Raw genomic sequence first — 17,422 nt, 5'->3', positions numbered from 1 at the left:
GGGGCAGAGATGAAATAAAGAAAAGAAGAAGAAAGATTAGGGGAATAAGGAAAGAAAAATAGTTTAAAATAAAAGAGGGAGAAAACAATCGAAAGGGAAAATAGAGGCGAATGTATATAGACCCAAAACAAGAAAAGGAAAAAAAGATGAGAAAGGAGGAGAAAAAGAAGAAAAATATTGAGTAGGAAAGGGGAAGAGAAAAATTGAATGTATGAATGAAACAAAAATTGAATGTATGAATGAAACAATGAAAAACTAACAAACCAATAAATAAAGAAAATAAATTAAAAAAGAAAAAAGAAAGAAAAAAAGTGACGCGGCATTCATCTCAGTCGAGTTTAGTGCCTCCTGGGAGCTCCCTTTGGATCCTTCCCTTCTGGTGACTGTGACTGACTCTTCCGTCTGCCAATTCTGAGCTTCCGGGGAGGTGCTTAGGTGCTAACCACTGTCAGAAACTGTCCTCCTTTGGCATTCAGGAACCTGCTTGAAGCTCCAAGCATTCCACAGTTTGTGTTTGTCTCCACAGGACTTGGCTGTCCATGGAGGGGCCAAGCTGCCCTATAAAGCAGGTTTGTTAGCAGCATGGGGCCCAAGGCTGGGTCAGTCGGCTTCCCCAGGTTCCCGGAGCTCCGCCTCTACCCGCCTTAACTGGCCATCTTAATCACTCAAAAGTCTATTGATGAAAGGGCATTAGGCAGAATCGGGAGTCTAGACCTCTGGGTTTCCTGTGAGGGGTAGGTGCTGCTCAGATTTCAGGGACTGTGGTTGGTGTGTTTCCCTGTCCTAGAGCTATTCTCCTGAGAGAGGCCCAGAATGTGACTCTGCCCTCGGCTGGGCAGATCCTCATATGCAATCCGGTGGGGTCAGCTGGAAACCTGGAGTTTCTACCAGCTCTCCCATGCGGGGAAAGTACAGATAGCTTCCCGGCATCGTGGGTGGACAGCCCCACCCCAACCCAGTCACAGACTCTCCCTGAGACTGTTCAAACCTGTAGGCTCGGCCTCTGTGGCTATCTCGTTTGCAAAGGTCAAGATGCAGGGTGTGGCAGGCGGGCTCTGAGGGTGGGGCATGCTGTATCATCTAGGGTGGGGTTTTTTCCCTTTCCCTACGCTGTGGCTACTGGGAGCGGCTCCTCTCAGGGAAAATGGCCATTTCAGTTTGGGGGGCCTGTGACCAAATGCAAGGCCCATATCTCCCCCCAGTACTTCCCACCCTAGCCCCTTCTCAGACAACTCCTCTGCCCTCCCTGCACCAAAGCCTCCAGTGAGTAGCTGCAAATGAAAACTCCTGTGCTCTGGGTTTAAAACAAACAAACAAACAAAACAGGAACTGAGGCTTTCTCTCCTACCGGCTCTGGTCTACTGGCTCCAGACTCCTCGGCAGCCGGCAGCCCTGCCTCCTCTCATGGCTTGATGTTATGGGGCCACTGATCTCGGTGCTGGTGCCCTGGGCTGTGGAGCCCGGCCTGGGTTCTGGGCCTCTGTCTCCTGAGGGAATAGACCCTCCTGTATCCAAGAGCTCCCCCCTCACTCTCGGCCTGTGCCCCTGGGAGCTGGGTCAGCCCCTCTCGTGACCTCACCTTCCTAACGACCTCCAGGTGCTTCTGTCCTTCCTTGATATAAGTCTCCTCCTCAGCTGGACCTCAGCTGGTAATTCCAGGCGAATGTTCCACACTTTAGTTTTACAGTGGGGCCATGACTTACGAGTGTCCCGACTAAGGAGTTTTTTGAGATACCAGCTGTCTCTTGGCCGATTTTTTGCATTGAGTTGATAGAGTAATTTGAGTTAACAAGCTCCTTAGCGAGCTTGGTCTTGGAACGAATTGAACTCGTAAGTCAAGGCCCCACTGTATTTCCAGTCTGGCCCTGGGAGGAAGGGCAAGAAAGGTCTGCTTATTCAGCTGCCATTTTCTCTACTCCAAGTCATGGATTTTAGAAGTCCCCCAGCAAACACCAGGCTGATCCCTGTACCTCCCTCTGGGCATTTCTCCAAGAGGCATCCTCCTCGCTGCAACACTGCCTGAACGAGAGATAGGCAGGAAGAGCAGAGAACAAAATCCCATTTATTCTGCCAACGTGGCTTTGGAGACAATCAGTACGAAATGGGGTTGAGCAGTACTTTACCCGCTTCCTAACCGTGCTATCCGGTCACCTTCCTAACACTTAGCCACCATTCTCACAGCAGGTGGCTGTGAGGAGCCAGAAATAATGAGTGACACACTTAGCACAGGGTGGCACAGCAGGGGGCAGTCATGGTGGCCCCCAATGGGAGGCACACGCAGTGCCTCTGAGAGGCACTCAGACAGTTAGCAAGCACCAGGGAAGTGGGGTCCATCACCAGATTCCCCCACCCGTCCTGAGCAATGAGCCTAAGCCTAAGCTCGTTGCCGGTCCTGACCTAGGAGCAGAGAGTAGCTGGAATCCAGCTGGCACCACCACCATTGGTGGAGAGCATGGCCTTTCCCTTTGCAGCTGCAGAGGTGGTCAGAGCTGGACACTGCATGCATTGTCTTGCTCAAACCCACTGCTCCTGTCTTGTGCTCCTAGAAAGCCAGCACATGAGCAATTAGACACCAGTGGGGCCAGGCTGTAGTGAGAAGCAGTGCGTTGGGATCATGTGGCCACCCACGTCACAGAGAGAAGAAGTACTCCTCACATGAAGACTGCCAGATCATGGGGTCAGAGACTGCCATGAAGCCATGTGGTCCTAGAAAAGGCCCCATTCCCAATGGGGGCCTCTATTTCCTAATCTGTAATACAGGATAACAACACATAACTCACAGGCTCACTGTACAGATCGAAAGAGATGAACTGAGCAGAGCACATCTGGCAGCATCGTCAATGTCTCCTCTGCCCTGAAGATGATGATGGTGATGATAATCATGATGATGTAATACTGACTATGACAATGATGGTGATGATGACAATGGCGAAAATGAAGACAATTGTAACAATGACTATGATGATGATGGCAATGATGACGACATGACTGACAATGATGGAAATAAGGACAGTGATGATGATGATGTGATGATGCCAAAGGTGAGGACAATGACAATGACTGATGATGGTGTTGATGATGACGACAATAATAATGGTGATATGAGGACAACAGTGACTGTGGTGAAGATGATGATGATGATGACAATGTTGAAGATGGCAATGATGATAATGATGACCAAACGGATTTTATGGGGCAGGGGTGAGGGACGACTAAAACCTAAGAGGCTGGGCCGAAGGGACCCTGCCTGTCCTGAGGTGAGCCCCATGTGGCACAGCCTTGGGAATCTCTGGGGAAAGGAGGTAAATAACCCCATTGCTTCTCAAAACCGAGATGTGTGACTGGCTAGGGTTCCATGACCAGGGTGGCCTGGGCCCCCTCCTTGGATTTGGCCAGGATGTGATCAGTGCTGTGTCTGCCCAGTGGGCACAGCCTGGCGGAGCTCTAGTGTAGGGAGGAAGCACCAGGCGAAGCCCAGGGGCCAGTGGGAGGACCTGTAACCCTAGAATCAGCAGAGTGGATGAGGCCCCCCAGGTGACAGGGGACTGCTGTGAATGATGTGTTTGATGGCTTTTTATGCATTATAGAAAACATAGAAAACCAAGAGTTCCATACAGGTGTTCTATGCTACCTGCATGTAAGCACAATAGATAGAACGGACACCCACAGGTCCTGGATTTGTCTTCACACCCCCCGCCTTGCTTGTACAGCCCAGGAGAGGATCTAAAGCAGCTCCTCACCTTGTCCACTGGGCCACAGGGGTCCCTCGGGTGGCAGGACCACCTGCACAGCTCCAGATACTTGCTGAGCCGTCAGCATCCTGCTGAGGCCATGTTCCCAGTGCCCTTTCTGCCCTCTCCCTCCTCCCTCCCCCTCCAGTTTCCATTTCTAACCACATGATATATAACCCGCATCACTTTCTCTCTGCATTTATGTATCAGGCACACATTCAGGAGGTGGTGTGGTTTATTTTGTCTTGTTCACTTTACAAAAATGGGATGTTGCCTTTAGTTCTCTGCACCCTGCTTTTCTCACTGCAGTTGACTGTAGAAATCCCTCCAGGTGAATTGTCTTGAATTTATTTTTTTCCCCTAGGCTGCTTAAACACCCATGAAATCGTTGTGCCACAAATTACTCTATTTGCTACTGAGAGGCAGTCTCTTTTTTTCCCTATTGTTTGTGTTGCACTAATTGGTGGGTGTTGGGAGGGTCCCTGAGATGAAAGACGGTGCTAGAGGGAGAAGGTGTGGTCAGGGTGATGCCAGAGGGAGAAGGTGATGAGGCAGTTCATGGTGATTATACTTCTGTGTGCCAGGCACTGGTTTGGGTCAGAGGCACATCTGGTGAGTCATCTAGGATGAGCCCAAACTAGAACATAGAACCCAGCTATCAGCAGAATTTCTGGCTAATAGGCGTGTGCACTTACTTGCATGAACTGCTGCCTTTTTGCATTTTTCATAGCTGCTGGGACTGCAGAGACTTGGAGCTGGAGCAGGTGGAGCTGAAGGGAGTGGAGCATGCAGGGTGCCCCCAGGCCTGGTTTCTGGGACCTGTGGGGAGAGGCAGAGGCTGAGTTTTTGAGAGGCATTTTGTGGTAAAGTGCAGGCTTTTCATGTACAGGTGCCCAGTGAGGCAGGACAGGAACTGAAATAGAGGACCCAAACATGGCAGTGACAGGAGACAGTGGCCTGCAGCACCTGTAGGGACTGCTAGCCAGAGCTGTGGAGAGCATCACTCAGAAGGCATAGTCCAACTCAAGCATGTACAAGGCCCCTGCAGCCAGCAACGCAGCGGGCCAAGGTTGGCTTTCCCCATGCACGGAGCCTGGCTCGCTTGGTGGGATGATGGGAAGGCTGAGGGGCAGCCTATCGAGCAGTTCACAAGCCAAAACTTTAGTTACTTTGTGTAAGGTGTCTAATTACCAGTGGCCTCTCTATTTGTCTATTATATAAGAACTAGGGGCTCAGTGCACGAATTCGTGCACCTTGAAAGGAACTGTGGGCTGCAAGGCTGCAGTGGGCACAGGGGCGGATCTCGACCCATCCTCTGTGACCCCCCATCCCCTGTCTGCTTGCAGCCCTGCTCCCACCACTGCTGCTCCCACACGCTGATGGCGCCGGCCCACTTGCACCTGCTGAAGGCGCAGAGCGATTGGGGCCAGGGCCAGCAATGGGTGTGGGCGGGGCCGGGGCCATGAGTGGGTGTGAGCAGCAGCTGCTGCTCCAATCACCTCTCAGGATCAGGGGGAGGTGAAGAAGCCCTCAGGGGCGATCAGGGCTGACAGCCACTGCTTGCACCCATTGATGGCGCCGAGTGAACGGGACTGGCGCCGGGCACCGGCAGTGGGTGCAAACGGGACTGTTGCTGGCAGTGGGTGCGAGAGGCAGTTGCCGGCCTTGATTGCCCTTCAAGAGCAGGGGGAGGTGGAGAAGCCCTGAGGGGCGCCAGTAGCCGCAGCTCTCACCCACTGATGGCGCTAAGCAATCGGGGCCAGCGCCAGGTGCCAGCAGCAGGTGGGAGCAGGGCTGGAACCAGCAGCAGGTGCAAGCACCAGGAGGGACCACAGCACACAGGAGCAAAGAATTTTCAGTAACCACCAGAGGCTCACCCCGATGACAGCAACCAGTGCCCCACCTTGGTCTGGAGCCTCCACTCACCTGCTCCACTATCCCGCCAAGGCCAATGCCCGCCATGTTTTGCGCATGCCCCCTGGTGGTCAGTGCACATCATAGCCACCAGTTGTTCAGTTGTTCCGGTTGTCCCACAGTTTGGTCTATTTGCATATTAGCCTTTTTTTATATAGGATATTATGACAAGAAATTTTTACTTCTAAAAATGAGACTAAAGCTATTTGCAAAGTTGAAAATTCCATGATAAGAACCAATGCTAGCAATACTGTAGTGAGACCAAAACCTTCATTTATTGATAATACAAGCACGTGGGAAGATAATTTGGCGATAAGCAGCAAGAATCATAAAATGTTCCAGTTCTCTAGCCCAAGAAACTCACTGCTGGGAATTTACTTTTATGAAATAATCTGAAAGGAGGCGGGGGCAGAGGACTTCTCACAGCAAGGGTGCAGCTTTTATTTCTTTATGTTTCCTTTTATTTATTTATTTTAAATCTTTATTGTTGAAAGTGTTACATATGTCCCCTTCTCCCCCCTACCCCCCGCATTGACCCCTTCTAGCCCACCACCACCCCCCTACCCCAGGCCTCCCGCCCCCTATTGTCTGTGTCCATGGGCTATGCACCTATGTATACAAGTTCTTTGGTTGATCTCTTCCCTCTCACCCACCCCTGCCTTCCCTCTGAGATTCCACAGTCTGTTCCATGCTTCCATGTCTCTGGACCTATTTTGTTCATCAGTTTATTTTGTTCATTAGTTTCCACATATGAATGAGATCATGTGATACTTGTCTTTCTCTGACTGACTTATATCACTTAGCATGATACTCTCCAGGTCCCTCCATGCTGTCTCAAAGGGTAGGAGATCCTTCATTTTTACTGCTGCATAGTATTCCAGGGTGTAAATGTACCACAGCTTTTTATCCACTCATCTGCTGATGGGCACTTGGACTGTTTCCAGATCTTAGCTATTGTGAATTGTGCTGCTATGAACATAGGGGTGCATACATTTTTTCTGATGGGTGTTTCGGATTTCTTAGGATATATTCTTAGAACTGGGATCACTGAGTCAAATGGCAGTTCATATTTAATTTTTTTGAGGAAACTCCAAACTGTTTTCCAGAATGGCTGCAAAAGCTTCTTGACTTATATACTTTGTTTTTTTGTGTGTTTTAAAATTTTTATTTATTTTTTGAGGGGGTTTTTTCATTGTTGAGAGTATTACAGATGTCCCTCTTGTTTCCCTCTGTGGCCCCCCTCCACCCAGTTCCTGCCTCGCCCTAGGCCTTCACCACCCTATTGTCTGTGTCCATAGGTAATGCATATATGCATATAAGATCTTCGGTTAATCTCTTCCCTTGCACGACCTCATCCCACCCCGCCCCCGCCATCTCCCCTTCCCTCTGAGAATCATCAGTCTGTTTCATGTTTCCATGCCTCTGATTCTGTTTTATTTACCAGTTTATTTTGTTCATTAGATTTCTTGTTTGTTTATTTTGATGTATAGATTCAATTGTTAATAGATACGTATTTAGTGCCATTTTATTCATATTTTTTATCCTTTCCTCCTCCTCCTCCTCCTTCTCCTTCTCTTCCTCTTCCTCCTCCTCCTCCTCCCCCTTCCTGTTCTTTTTTTAAAAAATATTTTATTAATTTTTTACAGAGAGGATGGGAGAAGGATAGAGAGTTAGAAACATCAATGAGAGAGAAACATCAATCAGCTGCCTCCTGCACACCCCCTACTGGGGATGTACCCGCAGCCAAGGTACATGCCCTTGACCGGAATCGAACCTGGGACCCTTCAGGCCAATGCTCTATCCACTGGGCCAAACCAGTTAGGGCCTCCTTCCTATTCTTAAAGAATACCCTTCAACATTTCATGTAATACTGATTTGGTGGTGATGAACTACTTTAGCTTTTTCTTGTCTGTGAAGCTCTTTATCTGACCTTCAATTCTAAATGATAGCTTTGCTGGGTAGAGTAATCTTAGTTGTAGGTCCTTCCTATTCATCCCTTTGAGTATTTCTTGCCACTTCTGGCCTGCAAAGTTTCTGTTGAGAAATCAGCTGACAGTCGTATGGGTGCTCCCTTGTACATAACTAACTGCTTTTAAGATTCTCTCTTTGTCATTAACCCTTGGCTTTTTAACTATGATGTGTCTTGGTGTGGGCCTCTTTGGGTTCTTGTTAGGGACTCTCTGCACTTCCTGGACTTGTAAGTCTATTTCTTTCACCAGGTAGGGGAAGTTTTCTGTTATTATTTCTTCAAATAGGTTTTCAATATCTTGCTCTCTCTCTTCTCCTTCTGGAACCCCCATAATGCAAATGTTGCTATGCTCAAAGTTGTCCCAGAGGCTCTTTACATTATCTTCATATTTTTGGATTCTTTTTTCTTTTTGCTCTTCTGATTGGGTTATTTTTGTTTCCTTATATTTCAAATCATTAATTTGATTCTCAGGATCCTCTACTCTACTGTTGAATCCCTGTAAATTATTCTTTTTTTTAAAAAAATATATTTTATTGATTTTTTACAGAGAGGAAAGGAGAGTGATAGAGAGCCAGAAACATCGATGAGAGAGAAACATCGATCAGCTGCCTCCCGCACGACCCCCACTGGGGATGTGCCCACAACCAAGGCACATGCCCTTGACCGGAATCGAACCCGGGACCCTTGAGTCTGCAGGCCGACGCTCTATCCACTGAGCCAAACCGGTTCTGGCCTGTAAATTATTCTTTATTTCAGTTAGTGTATGCTTAATTTCTGACTTTTCATGTCTTTGACATTCTCACTAAGATCCTTAAAAATCTCACTAAGTCCACTGAGTAACCTTATAACCGTGGTTTTGAACTCTGTATCCAGTAATTTGCTTGCTTCCATTTCTTTCATTTGTGGCATGTTTCTTTGTCTCTGCATTTTGGCTGTTTCCCTGTGTTTGTTTTTATGTATTAGGGAGAGCTGCTATGTCTCTTGGAGTTGGTAGAGTAGTCTTGTGTAATAGATGTCCTGTAGGGCCCAGTGGCTCAGCCTCCCCAGTCACCTACACTGGGCACTCTAGCGCACCCCCTTGTGGGCTGTGTGCACAGTCTGGTAGTTGAGCCTTAATTTCTGTTGGCATCACTGGGAGGAATTGACCTCCAGGCCAATTGGCTGTGAGGACCAGCAGTGGACTACAGTGGTAGAGCTGCTGTGCAGGAAACATCCCTATAGAATAGGACTTGCTTCAGTGGGGCTCTGGTGCTCATTGAGGTTGCCCCTTGAGTGTGTTGCTTATGGATGTGAAGAGTTGTAATCTGATATGGTCTGAAGCTGTCCATGGTGTGCACTAGCTCTAGGGCCTCAAGGGACGTGCAAAGTCAGCCACTGTCTGGGGCTACCTGGAAGGAGCTACTGAGAGATCTGCAGATGCCCGCTATTTGTATTGGGTTTGGAAGTGTCCAGGTGAGGCCCAGCTGTGAAGCAAGGCAGGGTGGTGCTAGGGCCAGGTCTTGGGCTTTTTATTGATAGGTTTGGGACATGCTGATACCAACTGCAGCTTGTTTGAGAGATTTTAGCAAAGTCTGAAGCCTGAACCAGGACAGGCCATTCATATGGAAAAGCTGCTGCAAACAACTCAAGTGGAGCTGCAAATTGGATGGGATTGGGTCTCAGGGAAGAGAAAACAGTGAGAGCCAGGCTGATGAAGACTCAGATATGGCTGCCACTCAGCCCTGGGACAGGAGAGGACACAGCACAGGAACAATAACCCCTGTGAGCACCACACCCCTGTATAGAAGAAAGCTGCCACTGAGTTCCTGCCCCAATGCCAATCCAGTTCCTCCCCATATGTGTTTGGGTCCCCCAAAGCTGCCTGGTTCTGGACCTCAGAGGGATAGAGTCCGAGTAAGTTTGTGTGCCAGCCCTTTAAGAGGAACACCTGGGTCTCCAGCAGCCTCCATGTTCCTCAGTCACAATCCCCACTGTTGTTGTTTTTTACAGCCTAAAGTTATGGGGACTTCTCTTCCCACCTCTGAAACCCTGGGTTGGGGGTCTGGTGTAGGGCTGGGAGCCTCCACATGAACAGCCTCCACAGGGATGATCTCCCTCCCAATTAAAAAAAAAGGCACACATGGGTGTCGGACCAGCCCGTTCTGTGCCTTTGCTCCTCCTACCAGTCTCAGAGTGCTTTCTTCTTTACTTCTCTAGTTGTAGGACTTCCATTCAGCCAGATTTGGGGCAGTTCTGAATGAAGGTTGTTCTGTATTTTAGTTGTAATTTTGATGTGGTTGTGGGAGGCGGTGAGTACTGGCGCTTACCTACACCACCATCTTGCTTCTTACCAACCTACATCCTTTACTTGATGGTGTTGGGAAGCAAAGTGCTGAGAGCTGTGCTGTAACTTGGAGCCCGGGCAGCGTGCTGGGAAGTGCACTGTGCTTATAGTCTCGGGAAGGCCTGTGTGCCTGGGTCCTGGCTAGCAGAGGGCCTGGGCAGGCTGCAGCTGCTGAGAAGGCACAGTCCAGGAAGCAGGGGAAAGGGTGTTTCCAAGCTGGTCCCACACTGTCTTGGCTGCAAGTACAACTTCCTTGGAAATGAAGAGCCTGCGGTGGCCTGTGATCACTCATCTGGTGAGAACCCAGCACGACGGCTTTCCACAGGGCAGAACGGGGCTTTCAGGGGTCCTGACAAGCTCAGGGGCCACCTGGCAGTCATGACAAGCTCAGTGACCAAAAGCAGCCACACAGGGTGGTCTGATCATACATTGTTAACTGGGCCAGTCATAGAGGTTAGTCATGTCCCAGGCCTTAAAGTTACTTAGCAGAAGTCTACCTTTACCTGAGTGAGCCCTGTCTGTTGTTCTTATGCATCTAGGATAACATAGCTTTGAAATGCCAGAGAAACTTGTTTTTCCAGACCCCTTGGAGGCACAACCACAGGCACGAGAGTGCAGCCCACAGGCCTCTTATTGTTGTCTGTTCCCGCATGCCAGCTCCCTGTGCTATAAATTTTAGTTACCAACTATCTGTACCCACCAGTGTAAAAGAGGCATGTGTCTCTCCATTTTACTTTTTATCCAGTTCTCGAGATTTGCCCACTTTACTTTCTTCTGCCCCCTTAACCTACCACCAATGGATTTCACAAAACCTTGCTTACATTCTAATAATATAGAATCCTCCTACCCAGGAACAAGGCATATCTTTCCATTTATTTAGGAATCTCCATTCAGCTTCATTTCCCAGTCGTTCTTTGGTTGGCCTCACAGAGTCTCACCCTGAGCATCCAGCTTAGTATAGGGGTGGGCAAAAGTAGGTTAATAATAATAATAAATAATATAAGAATTAATAAAGATAAGAATACAAGAATAAACTCTTGTTTCATGTACAGGCACCTGTAAACCTCCTTCTGCCCACCCTGTGTTGGGAGAAGGACTGCAGGGAACACGGAGCGTCTTCCTGCGTTTCCTTCTCTGCACAGCTGTCCTCTCTGCTCTGCGGCCATGAACGCCAGCGGCCGCAACAACGCCAAGGCCCGTCTCCATTTCTGAAACCACTGACCCGACCCTCAGTGACACTTTGTGGTTCGGAAAGTGTCCCGGGCAGGAAGCTGGGCATAAATGTGACCCTCGCCACGCATGTATCCCTGCTCCCAAAGACCCCGGGAGCCTGCTTCATGGTATACGTCATGTTTAATGGCTGTCGAGGGGAGGAAGGTACACCCAACACCTGTCTGTCTGTGATGGTGGAGCTGAAAATTCTCCATTCTACTTTCCCCACTTCAGAGTCTCAATGGACAGCCCAGGATTACCATCCAGATGAGCAACGCTTCCCATACCAACTCGAGAGGCTGGAGCTAACAAGCAAACAAACTTGGAAGAGGCAGGAGCCATGCGTGGAAGGAAAAACTTGACCAAAAAACCTATCATTATTATTATTATTATTATTATTATTATTGGCCCAGTGCATGAAATTCGTGCATGGGTGGGGGGTGGTTCCCCTCAGCCCAGCCTGCACCCTCTCGCAATCCGGGACCTCTGGCTCCTAACCACTCGCCTGCCTGCTGGCCTGATCGCCCCTAACCGCCTCTGCCTCGGCCCCACACCAGGGGCCCAGGATTCCCTCCACTGGCTGGCTGCAGGCACCCGGGGCCCAGGCCGGCTTCACCCTGGCTGACCGCAGCCACAGAGGACCGTGGACAGGCGGCTTTTCTCCCTCTCCTGTGCTGCAGCCGCAGTCACAGGCTCTGGTGCCTGGACCGCGGGGCAGGCAGCTTTTCTCCCTCTCCCGTGCTGCCAGCCCTTGGCCCTGGCAACCGCTGTGGCTTTGTCTGGATGAACATCCAGAAGACGTCCAGTCTAATTAGCATATTACCTTTTTATCAGTATACTAGGGGCCCGGTGCACGAAATTCATGCACTGGGTGCGGGGGGTGGGGGAGAGTGTCCCTCAGCCCAGCCTGCCCCCTCTCACATACTGGGAGCCCTCAGGCGTTGACCCCCATCACCCTCCGATCGCCTGATCGGCCCCTTGCCCAGGCCTGACGCCTCCGCCAGAGGTGTCGGGCTTGGACAGGGGACCCCCATCTCCCCCCAATCACTGGCTCTGGCCCCCACCCAGGCCTGAGGCCTCTGGCCCAGGAATCATGCCTGGGCAGGGGACCCCCATCTCCCTCTGATTGCTTGCTCCACCCCCTGCCCAAGCCTGACGCCTCTGACCCAGGCTTCAGGCCTGGGCAAGGGGACGATCATATCCCCCCAATCCCCGGCTCCACCCCCCACCCAGGCCTGATGCCTCGGCCAGAGGAGTTGACCCTCATCACCCTCCGATCACCAATCACCGGATCGGCCCCTTGACCAGGCCTGAGGCCTCCGGCAGAGGTGTCAGGCCTGGGCAGGGGACCCCCAGCTCCCCGCGGTTGCAGGCTCCGCCCCTGCTCAGGCCTAACACCTCTGGCCTAGGCTTCCGGCCCGGGCAGCAGGGACCTGCAGTGGCAGCGGGGGGCGCCACGATCGTGGGCTTCGCTTTAGGCCCAGGCAAGGGACCCCTAGCTCCTGGGACTGCCAGCTTCGACCGTGCCCAGCTCCCATCGCTGGCTCCACCCCTACTTCCTGCTATCACTGGCCAGGGCGGCAAAGGCGCCTGATTCTCCGATCATGGCTGGGGGGCAGGGCAAAGGCGGCCCTGGGTTTCGGATCACTGTCAGTGGCAGGGGGCTTCTTCCTGCTTTCCCTTTCGCCTCCCTGCATTGTGCCTACATATGCAAATTAGCCGCCATCTTGTTGGCAGTTAACTGCCAATCTTAGTTGGCAGTTAATTTGCATATAGCCCTGATTAGCCAATGAAAACGGTATCGCCGTACGCCAATTACCATTTTTCTCTTTTATTAGTGTAGATATTATTATTATTTTAATCCTCACCCAAGGATATGTCTACTGATTTTAAAGAGACCAAACCCGAAACATTTTCGTTTACAGGACGACACTCCAACCAACTGAGCCACCCAGACAGGGCAGAAACCTATTATTACTATACCAGGAAGATTCTGCATCCATGATCCAAGAACAGAATTTTATTTTACTTTTTAATACATTTTTATTGACTTCAGAGATGAAGAGAGAGAAGGAGGGAGATAGAAATATCAATGATGAAAGAGAATCATTGATCAGTTGCCTCCTGCATGCCCTACACTGGGGATCGAGCTGGCAACCCAGGCATATGCCCTGACCAGGAATCGAACCGTGACTCCCTGGTTCATAGGTCGACGCTCAACCACTGAGCCACACTGGCTAAACCAAAATTTTATTTTTAAAAGGAGGAGAAACCATTCAGTGAACAAAACTGCTTTTAGGAAATCAAAATATTTCCAGAAATATATTAGTAATGTTCCACAAAGAGATAGACAATATAAGAAAAAAATTAATTTATAATACAGCCCAAGAAGTCTAATATCTCATTAAGGACTGTCAGAAAAAGGAAGCAGAAGAGATAGAGAGACCAAATAAATAATTCAAGAAATTTCCCAGAAACCCAAGTCTCCAGAGAGAGAAAACCCCTCAAAAAGTGATCTGCACGTTGATGAAAACACAGCAGCATCAAAGTGCATCACTAAGAACGCTCAGCACACTGAGTGAAAAGCACATGTTTTATAAGCTCCCAGATGGGGAAACTAAAACACCAGTTTCCATTAAAAATATAAAGTGCTAAATTAGAATGTTTCCGATGTCTTGAGAGCAGCTCTGGAAGGACGCGGATACCTTCAGAAAAGTGGGGGCGGAGGGACTTCACCTCCAGACGAGTTACCTGCACCAACAAAGCCACCAGTCACCTGTAAAAGCAGATCAAAGACATCTTCACACATGCAAGGCCTCAAAGTAATTACCTCCCCGTCTTCTGCTTTCTAGAAGCTGTTATGGAATGTGCTTGTACTACAAGGAAGAGCATCAGGAAAGAGGGATCCAAAAAGAGAGGGGTGAGGGGCAGGAGGGCTGCAGGATGGTGGTGAAGAGAGGGCTGGATGGAGAGGGCTGGGAGGCTCGGGGGGAGAGTTCCTCACAAGTTTCAGCTGCAAAGACATCGACTGTATTTGTACACAGTCAAAAGGAGACTTCGTCACTGGAGGAGCGTTGGGGACAACATTAGTGATAGGAACAGAGAGAACTAGGCGACAGCCGTTACCTCCAGCGCAAACGGAAAGCTGCTCTATCCCCGGCCAGGTGGCTCAGCTGGTTGGAGCATCCTCCAATACACCAAACGGTGTCGGGTGCAATTCCCAGTCAGGGCACATACCCAGGTTTCGGGTTTGATCCCCGGTTGGGCTGTGTACAGGAGGCAATCGATTGATGCTTCTCACAGCAATGCTTCTCTCTCTCTCTCTCTCTCTCTCTCTCTCTCTCTCTCTCTCTCTCTCCCTTCCTTTCTCTAAAATCAATTTTTATACAAAAAGCATATCCTTGGGTGAGGATTTTTAAAAAGTTATTTTTAAAAAGCTATTCTAGAATATAAAAAGTAATTATGGTACTACATGGTTCTGCTGTGAATAGTATTTACATAGACATACTGATGTGCCTTGAATATCAATCTAATCAAAATGACAACAAGCTTCACAGAGTGGGAAGAGGAGGGATTAAAAGTGGGTGTGTGCGTTGGGTTCAGAGAGGGAAGAGCAAAATTTTCATCTTGCATTGTAGAAATACAATAAATGAAGCTCGAAATGAAAACCCAAGAAGTAGCAACATAAGCATGCCATTCAGAGATACAAAAATTAGCACTTGCTGGGCCAGTGTGGCTCAGTGGTTGAGCTTTGACCTATGAACCAGGAGGTCACGGTTTGATTCCGGTCAGGGCACATGCCTGGGTTGCGGACTCAACTCCCGGTAGGGGCAGTGCAGGGGGCAGCCAATTGATGATTCTCTCTCATCACTGATGTTTCTCTCTCTCTCCCCCACTCCCTTCCTCTCTGAAATCAATAAAAAAAAAAAATGTATATTTTTAAAAAGTTAAGACTTAAAGAATCACGTAGAAGAACTGAACAGGGATTGGGAGGCCTGCTGTTCTCGGTAGAATTCTTGCACATTTCTGATGTCTGCACATTGTAGGCGTGCGTGAGTTTGAGGACCAATAGTAAATTTAAAACAGATACCTCCGTGATCAACACTTCCAGGCAGAAAAGTTCAGTTTAATGTTTAGGGTTTGCTTTCACGGCAGACGCCCCGAAGGGGAAGCGCTGGGGCAAGGCGGGCCTTCCTCACAGTTTGTGCCACACTCTTCTCTAAAGGGTGGTGTCAGCTCTGCTCTGTGAGCCGCCTGCTCTGTTCCGACTTGGGCTTGCCCGGCTCTGCTTGCAGGTCACGCGGGACCTAGGTGACACCAAGTGTTGTGCTCTGCCCCAAAGGCCAGAAGTCTGACTCCTTAGCTGAGGGCTGCAGGGCCCCAGGGGAGAGAGATGGCCTTCTCAGACTTGCCTGCTGGCATTCAAGCAGGATCTTAAGAATAAGAACGAGTTTTACTTGAGAGGAAGGACTTCGGGTAGGAAGCGAGAGGAAGCTGTTCTGTGTTCATTTGTGTGCTGGCCTCTCAGGTGCAGCTACAGAGGCGGCATAGGAGAGACCGAGAAAAACAAAGTTTACTGTTCTCACAGGTCCTCGAGACAAGAGGGAGGGCCACGCTGGCAAAGACCAGGGTGGTCGGGGGCAGAAGACAGGGGTGGGGGGAGGTCACACCTTCAATGGGGTTTTCTTGGAAAGGGACAGGCAGGGCAGAGGGAACAGTTTAATATTGGTTAGGTGGGCTCAAACCTATAGGTACAGTTCCTAATAGCCAGCCCCCTGGCCCTGGGATGATTAAGGTAGAGGAACATTGCCTCTTAGGGTGTAGGGTCAGGCACAGGAGGTCTCACTCTGGACTGGGCAGCTAGCAGAGCAAAGGTTGGCTCTGGGGTGGGCCTTTGCCATCTCTAAGACTGGCAGGGCCAGTCTCTCCAGCCAGAAAGGACTTTTTTTAAAAGATGTCAAGCCATCTTAATAAACAGAAAATAAAATATATATATATATATATATATATATATATATATATATATATATATATATAAAAGGCTAAGTGGAGAACCAAGATGACGGCATAGGTTAACGCCGGAGTTTGCTGCTTTGAACAACTACTTCAAAAGTGAAACCAGAAAACGGAAGGGACATCACCCAGAACCACAGGAACGCTGGCTGAGTGGAGGTCCTACAACTAGGAGGAAAGAGAAACGCATATGGACACTCAGAGGAGGCGCAGTGCTGAAGTCAAATTCTGAGGTGCGGAGTGCGTACACGGAGCAGGCTGGCGGCGGAGGGCGCGGTTGGCGTTTTCAATCGGGAGGGAGTCGCAGACTCTGAGCTCCAGATACAGGCGAGTCTTTAGGGACCCAGACTCAAACGGGAGAAGCGGGACTGTCTGGCTTCGTGAGAGCGAGTGCAGCTTTCTCTCCGAGGTTTGCAGCCATTGCTGGGACTCAGAGAGGCAGAGCCCCTGGGGACAGGACTGAGAGCAGCCATAACTGCTCTCTCCGGCCCACCCTGTTGATCCTGTGCGACCCGCCCTGCCCAAGCCCTGCACAGAGGCATTTGCCGGATAACCTCAGGCAAACGCCAGATTAGCACCTCCCTAGAGGACAGAAGTTCTCTCACTGCTGACACGGCTGATTCTCATAGCCACTTGGTCTGGAGGTCAAACCCTCCCTGGTATTAGCTACAGCAATCAAGGTTTAACTATAAGACTGCGCACAAAGACCACTAGGGGGTGCACCAAGGAAGCATAACAAAATGCGGAGACAAAGAAACAGGACAAAATTGTCAATGGAAGATATAGAGTTCAGAACCACACTTTTAAGGTCTCTCAAGAACTGTTTAGAAGCCGCCGATAAACTTAATGAGATCTACAAGAAAACTAATGAGACCCTCGATCTTATATTGGGGAATCACCTAGAAATTAAGCATACACGGACTGAAATAACGAATATTATACAGACTCCCGACAGCAGACCAGAGGAGCGCAAGAATCAAGTCAATGATTTGAAATGCGAGGAAGCAAAAAACACCCAACCGGAAAAGCAAAATGAAAAAAGAATCCAAAAATGCGAGGATAGCATAAGGAGCCTCTGGGACAGCTTCAAGCGTACCAACATCAGAATTATAGGGGTGCCAGAAGATGAGAGAGAGCAAGATATTGAAAACCTATTTGAAGAAATAATGACAGAAAACTTCCCCCACCTGGTGAAAGAAATGGACTTACAGGTCCAAGAAGCGCGGAGAACCCCAAACAAAAGGAATCCAAAGAGGACCA

The sequence above is a fragment of the Myotis nattereri genome, assembly GCF_964212035.1.
Source record: "Myotis nattereri genome assembly, chromosome: 5".
Lineage (NCBI taxonomy): Eukaryota > Metazoa > Chordata > Mammalia > Chiroptera > Vespertilionidae > Myotis > Myotis nattereri.
This window is presented reverse-complemented; position numbering follows the sequence as displayed.